Below are 15,576 nucleotides of genomic sequence, written 5' to 3'. Positions count from 1 at the left end.
TTTTTTTTTTTTTGAGGCTTTTTTAGGGGCCCCATTCTGGGTCCTTTCTTGTCTCTATAAGCAAATTGACAGAGAAGAACTATTTTACTCAAATCATTCTTCTAGACTGCTTATATGATTTTTGGAGAACTCGGGCTCTGAGGCCAAAGTCAGCTCAGTCCTGAGAGATTCATTTCTTTGAAGTCTCACCCTGACTCTGTCTACAAAGGATCCAGTCCAGAGGACTCTCCCAGTTCATAATGTTTGCCTCCCTGGATTATGAGGGATTGAGAGTTGAACCTCTGGACATCAGAGCCTACTGCCTATGCAGTGGTTCTTTTGAGAAAGAAAATAAACATTAACTACCGTCATAACACAAACTACAAAAGTTAAACCATGACAAAAATCTCATTGTGGGACTACAGGGAAAGACTGCCACAGCTTCCCGCTGGGTGAGTCAGGCCTGCAAACACAAGGTGGAAACCATACTCCTCTAGCATCTTGTTATCTTGATGGTATGGAAGCCAAAAGCCAGTTGCCCCAAGATGTACCACTCCGGCATGCAGATTATTTTGAGCTGAGACAATCAAGGCCCAAAATACTCAGGAAGAAATTTTGATTTTCCTTCTAAATGCCTAAAAAGAATTTAGATAGAATACTTGTTCCAAGAAGAAAATTGTCACCATAGATAACTACATTATAATATGAACTAGGAATAGTAGACAGGGAGGAATTTAGCAAAGTCTGTTTGCTAAAATTCCTCTCTACCTCCCATTGTTTCTGTATGGCCCAGCAATAAATTTGCTGATAAATTTGCTAATAAATTTGCTAATAAAACATTCGCTCTTTCTCAACTTCCTGTGAATTGTTTTCTTTCCCTTTGAAGTCCCAGACCCCTACTCCCTTCTCCTCAGTTAAGGATAACATAAATATGTCATTGTGCCTAACTATCCTTGAAATCTCATGTCTATGTGAACTCCCCATATGTACGTGAGTAAATTTGATTTTTTTCCTCTGTTAATCTGTCTCATGTCAACTTAATTTGTAAACCACCTATAAGAATCTTGAAGGGCATAGGAAAATTTTTCCTCCCCAACAGTGCATTTGGGGGAAGAGGCTCTGCAATGTGAAATATTTATGATTAGCAGAATGGGTGAGAAGTTCTGAAATAATGAGGAGACCAGCTAGCTACATGGCCTACGTATGTCGCTGACAGGAAGTGCAGGTGGCTGACGTGGGGACAGCTGCACAGGGTAGGTTCTCTCCCCAGGCTCACAGGGTCAGGATAACCTGAGATTACAAGTGAAGCTGGTAGACAGCAGGCTTTTCATCCGGGTCCCACACACACATCAGCATCTCCCGAAGACCAGCTAGCAGTGCTCCCGTGAGCTCCCGCCAGGCCTGGGTCTCTGCCCCCCCAGGGGCTCTGCCCGGCCCCTCTCCTCTCACTGGAGCATAGAGACAAGCCAGGGGTTCTGCCAGCGAGCAGAATCTATAACCTGTTTTCCTTTTGTAGAACATTCAACTCTAGGACAAAAACTATTTTGTGGCAGGATACTTAGCTGGCCTGTGAAACTCTTTTTGTCTTTCCTCTCTCCCCTTCTCACATAGCTTCCACTTTCTTCTAAGAAGTTTCCAGTCCATTTTATGCCTGCCCTCAGGGAGGATTTTGGGGAAACACAAACCGAAGTAGTTTGAGAACACACTTCTCTGCTGGTTTCTCTGGAAGCCTGAAGCCCTTGGCAGGATTGCCCAGATGGAGGGGAGAGGTTGGATGCCTGGGGGTCTTTAGGAGAATGGGGTCACTTCTCCCACCTTGTTTCTGGCAGTGCCTACAGGAGCGGGTGACCTCACGGGGGTATGGCTGATGGTAACTCAGAAGGTGGCTCCTCATCCCCATGGATTTCAGATTCGCCAGGAACCAGTGAGGCCCCAGCCTGAAACCAAAACGGACCGGGAGCATCAGCATGGGCAAATATTTCCCCTGTAAGTTCTGGCAAAAATTCATGAACTTCCAATTATGTGTCTCTTTAGACATTCTTCCTGGAGGAAATGAGAGGTGGGATGAAGCCCCAAAATAACAGAGATGGAATTATTTACCATCCCGGCAGTTGGGTGGGTGTCAGATTAGAGATGACTTTAAGAGAATGAGAAATGAAGTTTCTCTTGGACACGAGATTATAGTAACAACACATCCATACTTACTATGCCTATACTTCTTGCCCTAGTAGACTTTCAGAGAGTCCTCAAAAATCACGTGTAAGTAAATTTATTTTCAATTCAGGTGAGTCTCAGCCCCCTCCTAGTTTCTTAGGTCTTATCATACCTCCCTTGAATGTTGGACAACTAAGGCCCTCACACAGTGCCATCCTATCCCTGGTCCTATATTTTCTGGTAAACAAGGCTGTGTGACTGGTGTGTGGGAAGGATGGGGACAGGGTAGGAAACTTCTCATAACTTCCTGCACAACTCAGATTTTATGCCTAAGGAATTAAGGAGGTGTGATCACTCCGATGCCTCAGATCCTAGGGGCAGCCGGTGTAGCACAGGTCTCCTGGTCACAGCCTGTGTGCTGGTCCTGCCTCCCTTACACTCAGAGATGTGCCAAGACTGGACTCACTTGTAGTGCAGGCTACTGGGGGGATGGTCTTCTTCCCACACAGTCTATCAAAGGAAATACCATCCAAGCCCGCTGCTGCCAGAAGCCCCCACTGCTCTCTGGGATGTTGAGGCAACTGGAGCCCAGAGAAGGAGGGGCCAACAAGAAAGTGCCTATGGCTCTGAGTGTTTCCTAAGGAAGGAACAGTAATGTTCCAAGTAGACAGTGATGTTGGTCCTAGTGTGCACCTGCTTGTAGAGGCAGCAGGATGCCCAGCCTCTGTTTATCTCCTCATGTTCCCTGTTCCTCCCAGATGCAGACAGGCTAGAAAGCAAGGGTTAGGGTGATGGTCCTTGTGGCCTTGGTCTCTGTGTTCCTAGTCCTGCTACCTGGAACTCATGTTGATCTGGGAGAAGCCCGAACGTAAATGTTCTTTTCCTGATCCTGAGGGAGACAGCAAAGACTGAGAAGGGCAGAGAGTATTGTACCTCGTGGCAAAGATACCTTTGCCGACCAGAGGACCCAGATGTAGGCCTCGTGGCTGCAGTTGTCCGTGAAGGGTAGGTGGTCTTGGGGCAATGGGAGCAGGGTCCACGTTTTCAGTGGCAGAGGTTGGGAGATCCAAACTGACAAAGAGACGAGGCCAGTGGTGTCTAAGGCTGTAGAGAAATCACAGAAGAGTTGGGCCCTGCTGATGAAGTTGGTAGAACAGCCAAGAAGGGGACAACCCTTCCCTTGTCCTTAAGGAGTCAGGAGTCAGCAAAAAGTGGAAAGGAGAAAATTCCACCAATGCTACAGAGAAGTAACAGAATGGCTTCATGTGCTCTGGGAGGCTCCTCCTCACAGGGCCTCCTGAGGCCAGAGGGGCGGAGAGTCCGGGGGACAAAGAGCAGGAAGGGGACATGAATTTCCCCTTGGCTGAATCCGCCACTGCTGTGTCGGGGGGACCTGAGGAGACTTCTGGGGAAGTCTCCACTCTAGCCACGATCGGGGTGTTGGCTCAGGCTGCGGTGTGTGTGTATGTGGGGGGTGGGGGTGGGGGAGGCCAAACCCCAGGTGTGTCTGAGGGATTCGCCACTTGGGGCGCTTCCAATGTTTATGTGACAAGTGAGCCGCACCCGGGACAAGAGCATTTTTGATAGGATCTGAAACTGTGGCCAGACAGAGGCTGCACTGCCCTGAGCTTCACGTGGCCACAGAGGGCAGGGCGTTCAGGACACTGGGCGCCAACGTTGTCCCCCCGTCTCTCCCTAAGTCCCCAGGAGCATTTGCGACTGGCTGTTCCCTCCTTCTTGAGAACCCCTTCTGGGTATTGTACCCTTCCCTCTCCTCTCCTACCTATCTGTGCCTTTCAATCTCCCAAAGCAGAGAAAAATGACAAGGACAACAAATGTATGAGGAATTCTTAGAGATGTGGAAGGTCAAACTAGAGTGCATACCAACCCACAGCATTCCAGAAAAAAAAAAAAAGATGAATAGGAAGAATTTAATAAGGAAATACGAAATAACAAAAAATTTCCAAATAATCTGAAATGAGACATAAATCTTCCAATAGCAGGTGTCTAGCAAGTGTCAAGGGAGAAAAACCCCACTGGACACATCATTGTGAAATTTAACAAGCGTATTTTATTTTATTTTATTTTATTTTTTTAATATTTATTTAGTTTTGAGAGAAGGAGGGAGACAGAGGGTGAATGGGGGAGGGGCAGAGAGAGAGAGAAGAGACACAGAAGCTGAAGCAGACTCCAGGCTCTGAGCGGCCAGCACAGAGCCCAGTGAGAGGTTCGAACTCACGAACCATGAGAGCATGACCTGCCGAAGTCGGAAGCTTAACCAACTGAGCCACCCAGGTGCCTCGAAATTTAACAAGTATACAGAAAAGACACTACTCTTTACTAGAGAGAAGAGCAGATCAACTTCAAAAAAGTTTAACTGACATTTTTCTTGTTAGTAGAAGCACTGGATGCTGGAGACAATGGAATAAAGCCTTACAATTCTCAAGGGGTCTCCCAGGTTGACAGAGGAATATTCAATCTTCTCCAGCCATCACTTCCTTCCGTGACTCAGAGGTGGGGGGATTGGGTATAAAGAATCTGTCACAGTGCCCAGCAGTTGGTGTGTGTGAGTAGTTAGTAATAAGTATTAGTACCCTCACTCACCCTGTGCTTTGAGAATTCAGGGCTCAGCAGACACGCTCCCTGACCACCTTCAGCCCTGCTAGACCCCTATCCTGCCTATGAGCACAACCAGCACCTATGGCGTGCTGTCCAGGTCTCCAAAGCTTTTGTTCTCTTTATGTGTCTAGATGGATTAGCATGTCCCTCGAGGATAAGAATCTGCCCCCAAAAGATCTACCCAGACTTGAGAGGCTGAGGGCTCAATAGCACTTGGTTAGGGGTGTTGTAGCGACGGAAAGAACCATCCCTGGGCTCCCGGTGAGCCCCCTCCCCACCTGTACAACCCCACCCAGCAGCTTGACAGCAACAGCATGAAGAAAAAAATAGGTAAATGGGACTTCGTCAAAATTAAAGACTTTTTGCTTTCAAGGACACTCTCAAGAAGGTGTAAGCCAAAGATGAGAGAAAACGTTTGCCAATTATACACCTGAGAAGAACATAGCATCCAGAGTGTGTATACATATACATATATATATATATACTATAAACTATTTTCATTACTTACTATAATAAACACGTAAAGAATACTTACATCTGAACAATAAAAAAAATCCACTTCAAAATCAGGCAAAACACTTTTGAACGGGCGCTTCTCCAAAGAAGACACATAAATGCATAAAAGTCCAAATAAAAGATGCTGAGCAACGTTAGTCATCGGGGATTCGAGTCAATAACACAACGAGATAGCAAGTTTACACGTGCCACAGGGACTAAAATAAACAGATGGGCAATAACATGTTGGTGAGAAGACAGAGAAATTGGAACCCTCGTTCATGGTTGGTGGGAACATAAAATGGTGCGGCCACAAGTTCAACAATGAAGTACCACGTGACCGCGAATTCGGGTCCCAGGCACATACCTGAGAGAGCTGAAAACAAGCCTGTGCAAACTCCCGCACACAGGTGTTTATGGCAGCACAATGCATAAAAGCCAAAGAGTAGGAAAAAACAAGATGGCTGTCAACTGAGGCATGACTAAGCAGAGTGTGCATATCCCTACAGTGGATACTAATCGGCAGTGCAGGGAAAAGAGGTCCTGATACACGCGACCACACGAACGAACCTTGGAAAGAGCTTCCTAAGTGAAAGAAGCCAGATTCAAGGCGACAACATTGCCTGATGTCATTTACTGAAATGTCCAGAGGAGGCAGATCCATAGAAAAGGAAAGTGGATTAGTGGCGGCCAAGGCCTGGGTGTAGGTGGTTAAGGGCAGTGACAGCTAATGGACACAGGATGTCTGCGGTGATGAAAATGTCCTGGGTTAGGTAGTGGCCGTGGTTGCCCGGCTGAGAGAGCACACAGGAACCCACGGATCTGTACACAGTGAAAGAGTGAACCATATGATGCATTAATAATATCCCAATGAAAAAGGAAGGAAGGGAGGGCAGAAGGAACTAAGGAAAGAAGGAAAGGAGGAAATAAAGACAGAGAAAGATGGGAGAAGTGGGGGAGAAAAGGAAGCCCAGGGTTTAAGTCCCATCAGAGGTAGGAGAGGAGGAGATCAGGCTGAGGGAAAGAAAGGGCATCATGAATGCAGGACCTGGACGGGCTCAGGAGGGGCTGTTGCCCTGTTTCCCGGTGAGTCAGGGGAGACCCTGTGCTGTCCGAACCAGGCGGTCCCGCTGTCTGTGCTCCTGACCGTCTTCAAAACCAGAGCCTCTGCCCCCAGCCCTCTTCCACCCGGAGAACAGTGATGTCACTGACACTGAGGAGCACGGGTCACAAGGCAGAGAGCAGCTTAATGGTTCACTTCCCTGCTGGAGAGACGGAGAAGACATCACGAGGTCGGAACAGGGATGCGTGCTGGTCAAGGTGCAGCACGTCCGCGCCCAGCAGGACCCCTCCCAGCAGATCGTGGCATAGGAGAGGGTTGTGTGTCTGCTTTGCCAGCAGACTTGTGCGTTCAAAACACCAACTCCCTGTCCCGAGTCACACTGCTTGTCAGAGACATCGCTTGTCACCTCCATTAACTCCTGGAGGGTGCCAACACGGGGTCCCCAGCACTGCCCTGCTTCCAGGTGGTTGGCAAACACCTGCACCTGCCCTACCAAGGTGATGTCACAGAGAGGACTGAGCCAGCTGGCCCCTTCCCTCCCCTTCCAGAAACATTCGCAGAAATTCAGAAACCGGACTTCTGCACTAAACAGACCATGAACAATCATGTGACCAGTGTGCAGTGAAAATAAGATCCCTGCTGGCTCGGCACCGGGAACCAGGTGGACCTGCGGCTTGCTCCCCGCTTTCCCTTTCCCCGGGGAGGGCCCAGTTCTCACTGCGTCGGGGGCTCTCAAAGGATTGTAAGTTCCTTGCCCTTCACCTTATTACCCAGCAAGCACGTGGAGCTCCCAGCCCCTTCTCAGGCCTGGCTCTCAATCTCCTGCTGAAAGATGCATGAGGGAAGCAGGATGGGGGCGCCATAGGGACTGGGGTTCTGGAGGGTTCTGGAGGGAAAGTGCCCAGGTCTAATCCCGGGGCTGCCATGCATTAGCTGCGTGACCTTGGGCAAATTCCACAACCTCTCTGCCTCCAGGGTAACACGGGCATGAAACCCCCCACCCCCACCCCCGTGCGTCCTTAGGGAGTTCATATGAAACAGTGGCTGCCACCCGAGGAGCTCCTCACCAGTCACGGCCACCAGGTGGTGATGTCATGGGGAGTGTTTTTACCACTCCCCATGCCGATGCCAACTCTTGAGCTTAGCAAGTCTAAACAAGCAAATATGTAAATAAGTAAAGTACAATGAGACAAAAATCTTTCAGATGATTTCTGCTTCTTCAAAACACAACAGAAACAAAAACAGAGAGAGGTGAGACAACACAGAAGATGGCTGTTGGGCCACCACTCTCCTGATTGTGGCTGCCTGACTCACACCTGTCGTCCGGACGCCTGTCCGGGGCCCTCACTTAGGGAGCCCTCAGGAGGTATCCGTGCCTGCCTGTCCCTTGAGGGTCAGCATCTCAGGCTCCTCCAGTGTGAGCTGAGATGATTGTGTCTGTGCTGCATCCTGATGGCATAGGTGACCGTCTTCCCTGGCCACTCTCTGCCCTCACACATGGACCTCAGTGACCTGTGGATTCAGGTGGGGCAGGTGGAGGGGTCTTACCTCCTCCCGCAGTCAGATCATAGTGAGCAGGACTGCCCCCTGCAGGCAGCCTCTAGAAGTGCAGGCACACATTCAGCCTGGCCCTTGTCCAGCCACTGTGGGCCCTGGGCAGCATCTCGGATCCCATCGTGGTTCAGAGACTTTCCTCCTTCCTGTGCGTGCAGAGTGCACATTGTGACTCGAAGGCACAACTCACGTGGATTTCCAGGGCGCCTGCAGGGCCTCCTTCCCCCTCTCCCGCAGACACCCACCAGTCCTGCCAGCTCTCCCTAGAGAGGTATGGTCTACTCAAAACCTTCCTCTGCAGGCCCTGGCTCTGTAGGTGCAAGGAAACCCCTGTTTCAGTGACTCTGTCCCCCAGCAGGTGCTGCTGGCTGGGATCAGTGTCCATGGAATTCTGTCTCTGCACTTTGAGCCCATTGGGAAACAGGGGCTCATCGGAGCACCTCTGCCCCCGGCCTGCTCTCTCCTCACCAGGAGGCCTCCAGGCCATGCGGAAATTCTGTGTCCACACGTGTGGGGGGGAGATGCACGTGACTGTCTCTCGTGGTCACTGTGGGTTCCAAGGTCTGCCTTTCCCTGGTCTCGTGACCTCACAACACCTCACCTCCCACGGCTTCCCTCGTGCCTGAGCCCTCCCCACCCCCACCAGGAAAGTAGACCCTTTTCTGAGTTTCACCCCCTGACCTTCAACGTAGTAGAGGGCATTTGTGCACACAGGGGGCTTTGAGGGTCTAGGATTTAACAGAGGAGTTGTAAACAGCAAGGTGCTCGGCTCCCTCGGCACTCCTCTCGCCTCCTCCCTCCCCGCTCTGTGCTCTTGAGCCCTGTAACCACAACCTGGCCAGAGGCTGGCTCCTAGGACGAGGAGGAACAGTTTCCTTCCCTTCCCCTCTGGCTCACCCTGGTCCTACCTCCCACATTTACCCACTCAGCCATCTCCCTACAAAAACAAAGGTCTCAGCTTTTAGGAATGGATATGACTAAAGGTGCCTTTTCTTCCTCCTCTTCAGCAGGGATGTCAATCCCTCTAAAGACAGTGTTTTCAAAGTCAGTGTTTTCAGTGATACTGTTTGTGTCTGTTACATGATTGTGTTCATGTGATTAATCTGTAACACACGCCTCTGCCAGCGTCTCAGGTCTCCCCCAAAGGCGTTTTATCAGGAGACGGAAGCCTACTCGGAAGGCTGTCTGCGAACCTGAGGTGCAATGTGTGTGAGGGCGGACAGGACAGGGTCTGATCTTTGTCACCGCGGGACGAGCTCAGAGCCCAGTTCTGACCGAATTTTTCTTAAGCTTCTCAGGCCACTGCTGCTGAAGCCAGGCTCGAAGCTGACACACAGGCAGCCCTGTCCGTCCCTATCTGTACTCCCCATCCATCTGTACTTTCAACATTAAGCGCGGACTCTCTGACCTGCCCTCAGGGGCTGGGCCAGACTTTGGTGCAGACACTGACGTGTGCGTGTTCCGAGTCGTCACAAGGGGGCGCCACCGACCGGCTCCTCCTGCCCTGTTTTGGGAGGCTTGGTCTCAGCAGTGATCTCAGAGTCAGTATTTGGAAAGTGTGCATTTTGCTTCTCTTGACTGCAAAACTAAGCGGAAATGGAAACCACAAATGGTGGTACCAGATAAGAAATACAGTTTCTGTAACTTAGCGCCTGATTTGAAAGTGAAAAGCGGCGACTTGGGCACAAGTGGCACCTGTGGCTTCCATTGGAGGCTCATGGGACCTCGTCCAGGGGCTTCATGAGCACTTGTGCAGATAATTGCACAGAAGGAATGGGATTGAGACACTGAAAGTAGTATAGCAACTACATTGTGTCCAAGGGATGGCATTAACTTGGTATTTCCAGTTATGTAGGAATAGACACCTGGTTATAACGCGAAGCTACTTTTCACATTAGTTTTCATGTACATTTTCAGGATCCATTGTGCCTGGAGCCCGCCTGAGCTGGCAGGAGGATCTGCCCTGAGCTGAGCCCCTACCCTTTCAGACCACGTTTGCCAGGTTTTCGGTGGAAAACCCCCAGCCCTTAAGCCTGTCCCAAGACCCCAGGGGAACTGTCAGTGGCGGGGAGCGGTACCCGGACCACGTGGACGGGGCCCGTCTGCTAGTTTGGTCCTTTCCCCAGTCCAGGCCATGGGAATTGGGGGTGGTGCACACGGGCCGTCTCCCATCCAGGACCCAGTGCGTTCTCTGTTACTGCCCATAGATGCAGGTGCACCTGTCTGTCCCCGTTGGTGGAGATAAAGGCTCCCACTAATGGGGCTCTTGGAGGCCAAAGAGCCACGAAAATTGGTGGGCCTTGAGTGAACACTTAGAGCTTCAGACCCCTTGACACCAAACCCAAAGACTCCTGTGTTCGGATGAGCTGGTCGTGGCACCAGTCAGATTGGCAGGAGGGCACCGCCCCACCCCGACGTCTAGAGGACGTCCGTGCAGGGAGGTGCGTGTAAAACACACTGCACGACCCACCCCGCGGCACAGGCCTTGTAGGTGATGAGTTGGGATCCAAGAAACCCAGAGGTTCCCTAAGTGGATGCTTAACTCTAAAGACTCACATGTGCCTTCTCCGGGCACACCTGCTTAATTTATGTCTCCAAACTGTAAGTCCTGGAAGCTATAAATATCTACCAAAATGACGCCATGTACTGTGGCCTGAGAACTCGTTTTGGGAGGCATCTCAGTAAGGGTCCCCCAAACGGTGCTCCCCACCCATTGAGGAAAAGATATAACCAGAGAGAAATGTGGGTTGAGCTGAATTTGTGGCTCAGCGTCCTGCCGAACTGCTGCTGGCCTTCAGGATAATGGCAACGGCCATAAAGAGGAACTTTAAATTAGACAAGAAAATGTAAAGAGGAGCACTTGAAAGACGGGGATTCAAAATTAAACACACAGGATGGGATACCTATTTTCATTGGCATGCAAAAGCCCCCAAGAGGCCTCGCTGCAAATTCCAAAATAGCTTCCACGAAAGAGTTTTTGCAAAACACCAATGAAATACACAGATGGTGGTTGTTGAACACTGCCCGCAACACTTCCTCTTTGTCCTGCCTATAACCTACAGAGTAGCTCTGTGATCAGAAATTGGCCAGATTGCACAGCGTCAAAGAATTAAAAAAATGTTTTTGATGCCTCCTCCCTGAAACTACAATGGAACTATGTACCCAGAGGGACACAAAAACCTCAAAAACCTCTGCAACCTTCCTGAATGTATTTACTTAAAAAGATAACGCACTTAAAAGGTGGCTCAACCGAGGATAACCTTTTAAGTGGCGACCCAATGCCTTGAGGAATTGGGAGTAACTGTCCTCATCTTGCAAATCTTTGCAACACTAGAATGCAGCTCTAGAGGTAAGCCAAAGTTCACCCGTGCCTTTTTACCCATCCCCAAACCTCCCCTATTTCCCCTAAAGGGCTTGTAACTTGCATTCTTGCCTGGGCCTCTGAGATGTAAATGGTAGACAAACTTCAGGGTGGTAATTAAACCAGAAGTGGGAACTCCATTTGGAATGTGGGCTACTGGGAAATCCTAAGTGTATGGAGTCTGGAAGGTCTCTGTTTCCTCTGTCGGTATGGTCTATACACGCGCGGTGTGTATGTGCGGTGTTTTCTATCTCCGGATCGTATGGCCAAAATTCATTGTAAAAGAACTCTATGTAGTTGATGTAAAGAAAATCAAGCACACCCCTAAAGTAAGTATTCATAGAACTTCTCAAAACTGTCGTAGGAGCTAACCCCATTACTTCTCAGGGTCATATGCTCTGGGATAATCTTTGGCAAATAAAAGCAAGTTTCACTTTGGTTTCATTAAAAGAGGCAGACTTGTCTTCAGACTTTCCAGCATGAAGTATCCTGCAGATACACAACTTCTGTTCTACCTGGTCAAATAGGCTCATGTTCTTCTCACAAAATGTGTCAGCCAGAAAGACAGCTGGGAATGATGGCTCACTGTGTCTGATGTCTCGCGAAGTTGTCGTAAACATAAAAATTAAGAACCAGTAAACTAGGTAGGTAGAAATAGCATGAAAAGTTCTTCGGTGAACTTTTAAAAACTTTCTCCAAGTCTGAGAGAGCATTTCTGAGTGCGTGCTCTGTGCCAAACACGATCCTGAAGCTTAGAATATGTAATTAATGAAGCGGATGCACAAAGGCCACCTGCTGTGTGCGGCCAGGCATCATGCTGGTTATTTGGATGTCAACCCATGTCATGTCATGGGGTACTCAGCTCCAAACGGACATTGGCTTCAGCATTCTAAAGGTGAGGAACCTGACCAGAGAAGTGAATTTACTAACAAGATTTTATCGTGCTACTAAGCAGCAATGCGTGAATTCACACTTAGATGTCCGTGCCTACTATAGTCCCGTTCTTTCTTCCACCCAGTTTCCCCTTTCTCAGTCCGCTTCTATGACCTCTTCTGGACTTGAAGGGATATGGCCATTTTGTATGTTGCCAGATAGTGCAATAATGATGCACCTAGTTGTGGGAAGGTTACTTAAAAAAAAAGTTTCTCCAAATCTTTTTGGTAATCTTAAGCCTTAGGTGTTTCTAAGTTAAATTAAATGATGGTCAGTCATTAACTGTCTCGGTCAATTCAAACAAGATGCAGGACTAAAACGTTAATTCCCAAACAGCAGCTTGCTTTTACAGGGACACTAAGGAGACCTTGTTTTTCCATCGACACTGTTAGTAAACAAGCTACAAACTCTGAAAAAAAATTACCAGAAGAAAATATGTGCTCGTGATGTATCAGGAGCACTCTGCCTACAGGTGTGCAGGACAAACTGTGGCAGGGGTGAGGAGGGTGAGGAGGAGGCAGGGATGGAGGCAGGGAGACCAGACAGGAGGCTGCTGTGACCTTCCTTCCTCCCTCCCTCCCTTCCTCCCTTCCTTCCTTCTTTCCTTCCTTCCTCCCTCCCTCCCTCCCTTCCTTCCTTCCTTCTTCTTTCCTTCCTTCCTTCCTTCCTTCCTTCCTTCCTTCCTTCTGTCCTTCCTTCCTTCCTTCTCTTTCCTTCTTTTCTTTCCTCCTTTTTTTCCGTTCATTTGTTTATCTGATAGACTTTGCTAAAATACAATCTTCCAAATTTCTATTAAATAATAAATTTCTATGATCATCTCTGAGCATACTAACAGTGCTGAAAGTCTCCTCTGTATTTCTGTTTATTTAAGCTATCTTTAAAAAACTTAAGTGTGTGTTTGAATAAAGGCAGAAACATCTTTCCTCTGTCATCTGAAACCCAGGAAGACCGCTGAGAACTGGAGGCATGTGGCACCGTTGTCTCTGGCGTCCAGCACTACTCCTAACAGAGACAACGTCAGTTCCATTTCTTTCTGCCATTTCTGCTTCTTTCTAGAAGGGCCTAGTACCTTCCTTATACTGTCATAGGTGCTGGAGTCTCACAAAGGTGGGTGCGGTGGGGTCTTCTGCTGATTTTCCTCCTTGACGCTTGCTAGACCCTTTCTACTAAAGATTTATGTCTCCCTTGAGGAAAACGAGAAAAATTTTTTCTTTGATAAATCCTTCCCATTTTTTTTTTTTTTTTTTTTTTTTGTTCTGGAATGCTGAATGGATGTTGGTGTTGCCCTATGGGTTGACTTGCGCATGTGTGGGAATTCCTCATACAGGGGTGTCTGGGAGGCTCAGTCAGTTGAGCATCTGACTTCAGCTCATGTCATGATCTCAAGGCCCGAGTTCAAGCCCCACGTCGGGCTCTGTGCTTGTAAGGGTTAAATTGTAGTGTAGAGCTAATGCTTAGCTTGAAAAATAACAGCTTTGTGTTGACACTGAAGGTTAAGAGATAACAGCCTTGCTTTGCTCTGGTAAACTACGCCTCATACCCTTGTAAATTAGGCTTCACCAATTAAGGCAACAAAAGTTCAAAGAAAAGAGCATCAGAGGCAGGGTCAAGGAGATCCACTGGTTGCAACTTAGAGGCAGAAAGCCTAAAGTAAACACCTCATTAGGCGACTGTTTCTAAATTATCTGGAACCTGTTTCTTTGTTCTGTTCCCAGGTGATGATAAAACGATGTGATCGGTTATAAACACTCTGTCCCCCGGCTGTTCGGGGCCGCACTCTTATCAAGAGTGTTGGTCCCGATTGGTCGGCCTTGCCTCTCATTGTAATAAACCTTGTTGTGACTGTCACTGGTGCCCGTAGCATTCTGTCTCAGGAATCGTGTGGATGCAACATGTTCACAGCTCAGAGCCTGGAGCCTGCTTCAGATTCTGTGTCTCCCTCTCTCTCTGCCCCTTCCCTGCTCACACTCTGTCTCTCTCTGTCTCTCAAAACAAATAAACATTTAAAAGAGAGAGAGAGAGAGAGAGAGAGAGAGAGAGAATACCTCTACATTATTTTTGACTTTGTCACTTTTCTGGGCCGGGGGAGATGGAAGGCACAGATAGGTAGGAGAGGAGGGGGAGGGTACAATACCCAGAAGGGGTTTTCAAGAAGGAGGGAACAGCCAGTCGCAAATGCTCCTGGGGACTTAGGGAGAGATGGGGGGACAACGTTGGCGCCCAGTGTCCTGAACGCCCTGCCTTCTGTGGCCACGTGAAGCTCAGGGCAGCGCAGCCTCTGAGAATATGCGCCCTGACGGGCTCTGTCTGGCCACAGTTTCAGATCCTATCAAAAATGCTCTTGTCCCGGGTGCGGTTCACTTGTCACATAAACCCTGGAAGTGCCCCAAGTGGCGAATCCCTCAGACACACCTGGGGTTTGGCCTCCCCCACCCCACCCACATACACACACCCCACAGCCTGAGCCAACACCCTGATCGTGGCTAGAGTGGAGACTTCCCCAGAAGTCTCCTCAGGTCCCCCCCGACACAGCAGTGGCGGATTCAGCCAAGGGGAAATTCATGTCCCCTTCCTGCTCTTTGTCCCCCGGACTCTCCACCCCTCTGGCCTCAGGAGGCCCTGTGAGGAGGAGCCTCCGAGAGCACATGAAGCCATTCTGTTACTTCTCAGAAATTGACTCTGGTTTTCCTTTACGTGATTTTTGTGGGCCCTCTGAAATCTTACCAGGGCAGGAAACGTAAGGGTAGAAAGAATGGATTCATTAGCACTGGACTCTGAGGTCCAAAATGGCCTCACTTCTCATTCTCTTAAAGTCATCTCTGTTCTGATGCCCAACCACCACCTACCCGGGTGGTAAATAATTGCACAGCTGTTATTTGGGGGCTTCCCCCCACCTCTCATTTCCTTCGGGGGGGAGTGTCTGGAGAAGAGACACATCAGTGCCGCTCATGAATTTTTGCCTGAACTGACAGCAGAAATGCCCATGCTGAAGCACCTGGTCCATTTGGTTTCATGCCGGAGCCTCACTGGTTCCGGCCGAATCTGAAATCCATGGGGATCAGGGGCCACCTCCGTGCATGAAATGCCAGCCTTCCCCCTGTGAGGTCACCCGCTCCTGCAGGTGCTGCCAGAATCAAGGTGGGAGAAATGACCCCATATCCCAGAAACCCCCAGGCATCCAGCCTCTCCCCTCCATCTGGGCAATCCTGCCAAGGGCTTCAGGCTTCCAGAGAAACCAGCAAGTAGTGAAGGCTGTTCTCCAACTACTTCTGTTTGTGCTTGCCAAAAAATCCTCCCTGGGGCCACGAATAAAAGGGATTGGAAGCTTCTTAGAAGAAAGTGGAAGCTATGTGGGAAGGGGAGAGAGGAAAGACAAAAGACTTTAGGAGGTCAGCCAGGTATCCTGCCACAAAATGGT

The sequence above is a fragment of the Panthera onca genome, chromosome D1 (genome assembly GCF_046562875.1).
Source record: "Panthera onca isolate mPanOnc1 chromosome D1, mPanOnc1 haplotype 2, whole genome shotgun sequence".
Lineage (NCBI taxonomy): Eukaryota > Metazoa > Chordata > Mammalia > Carnivora > Felidae > Panthera > Panthera onca.
Note: the sequence above shows the minus strand (reverse complement) of the source record.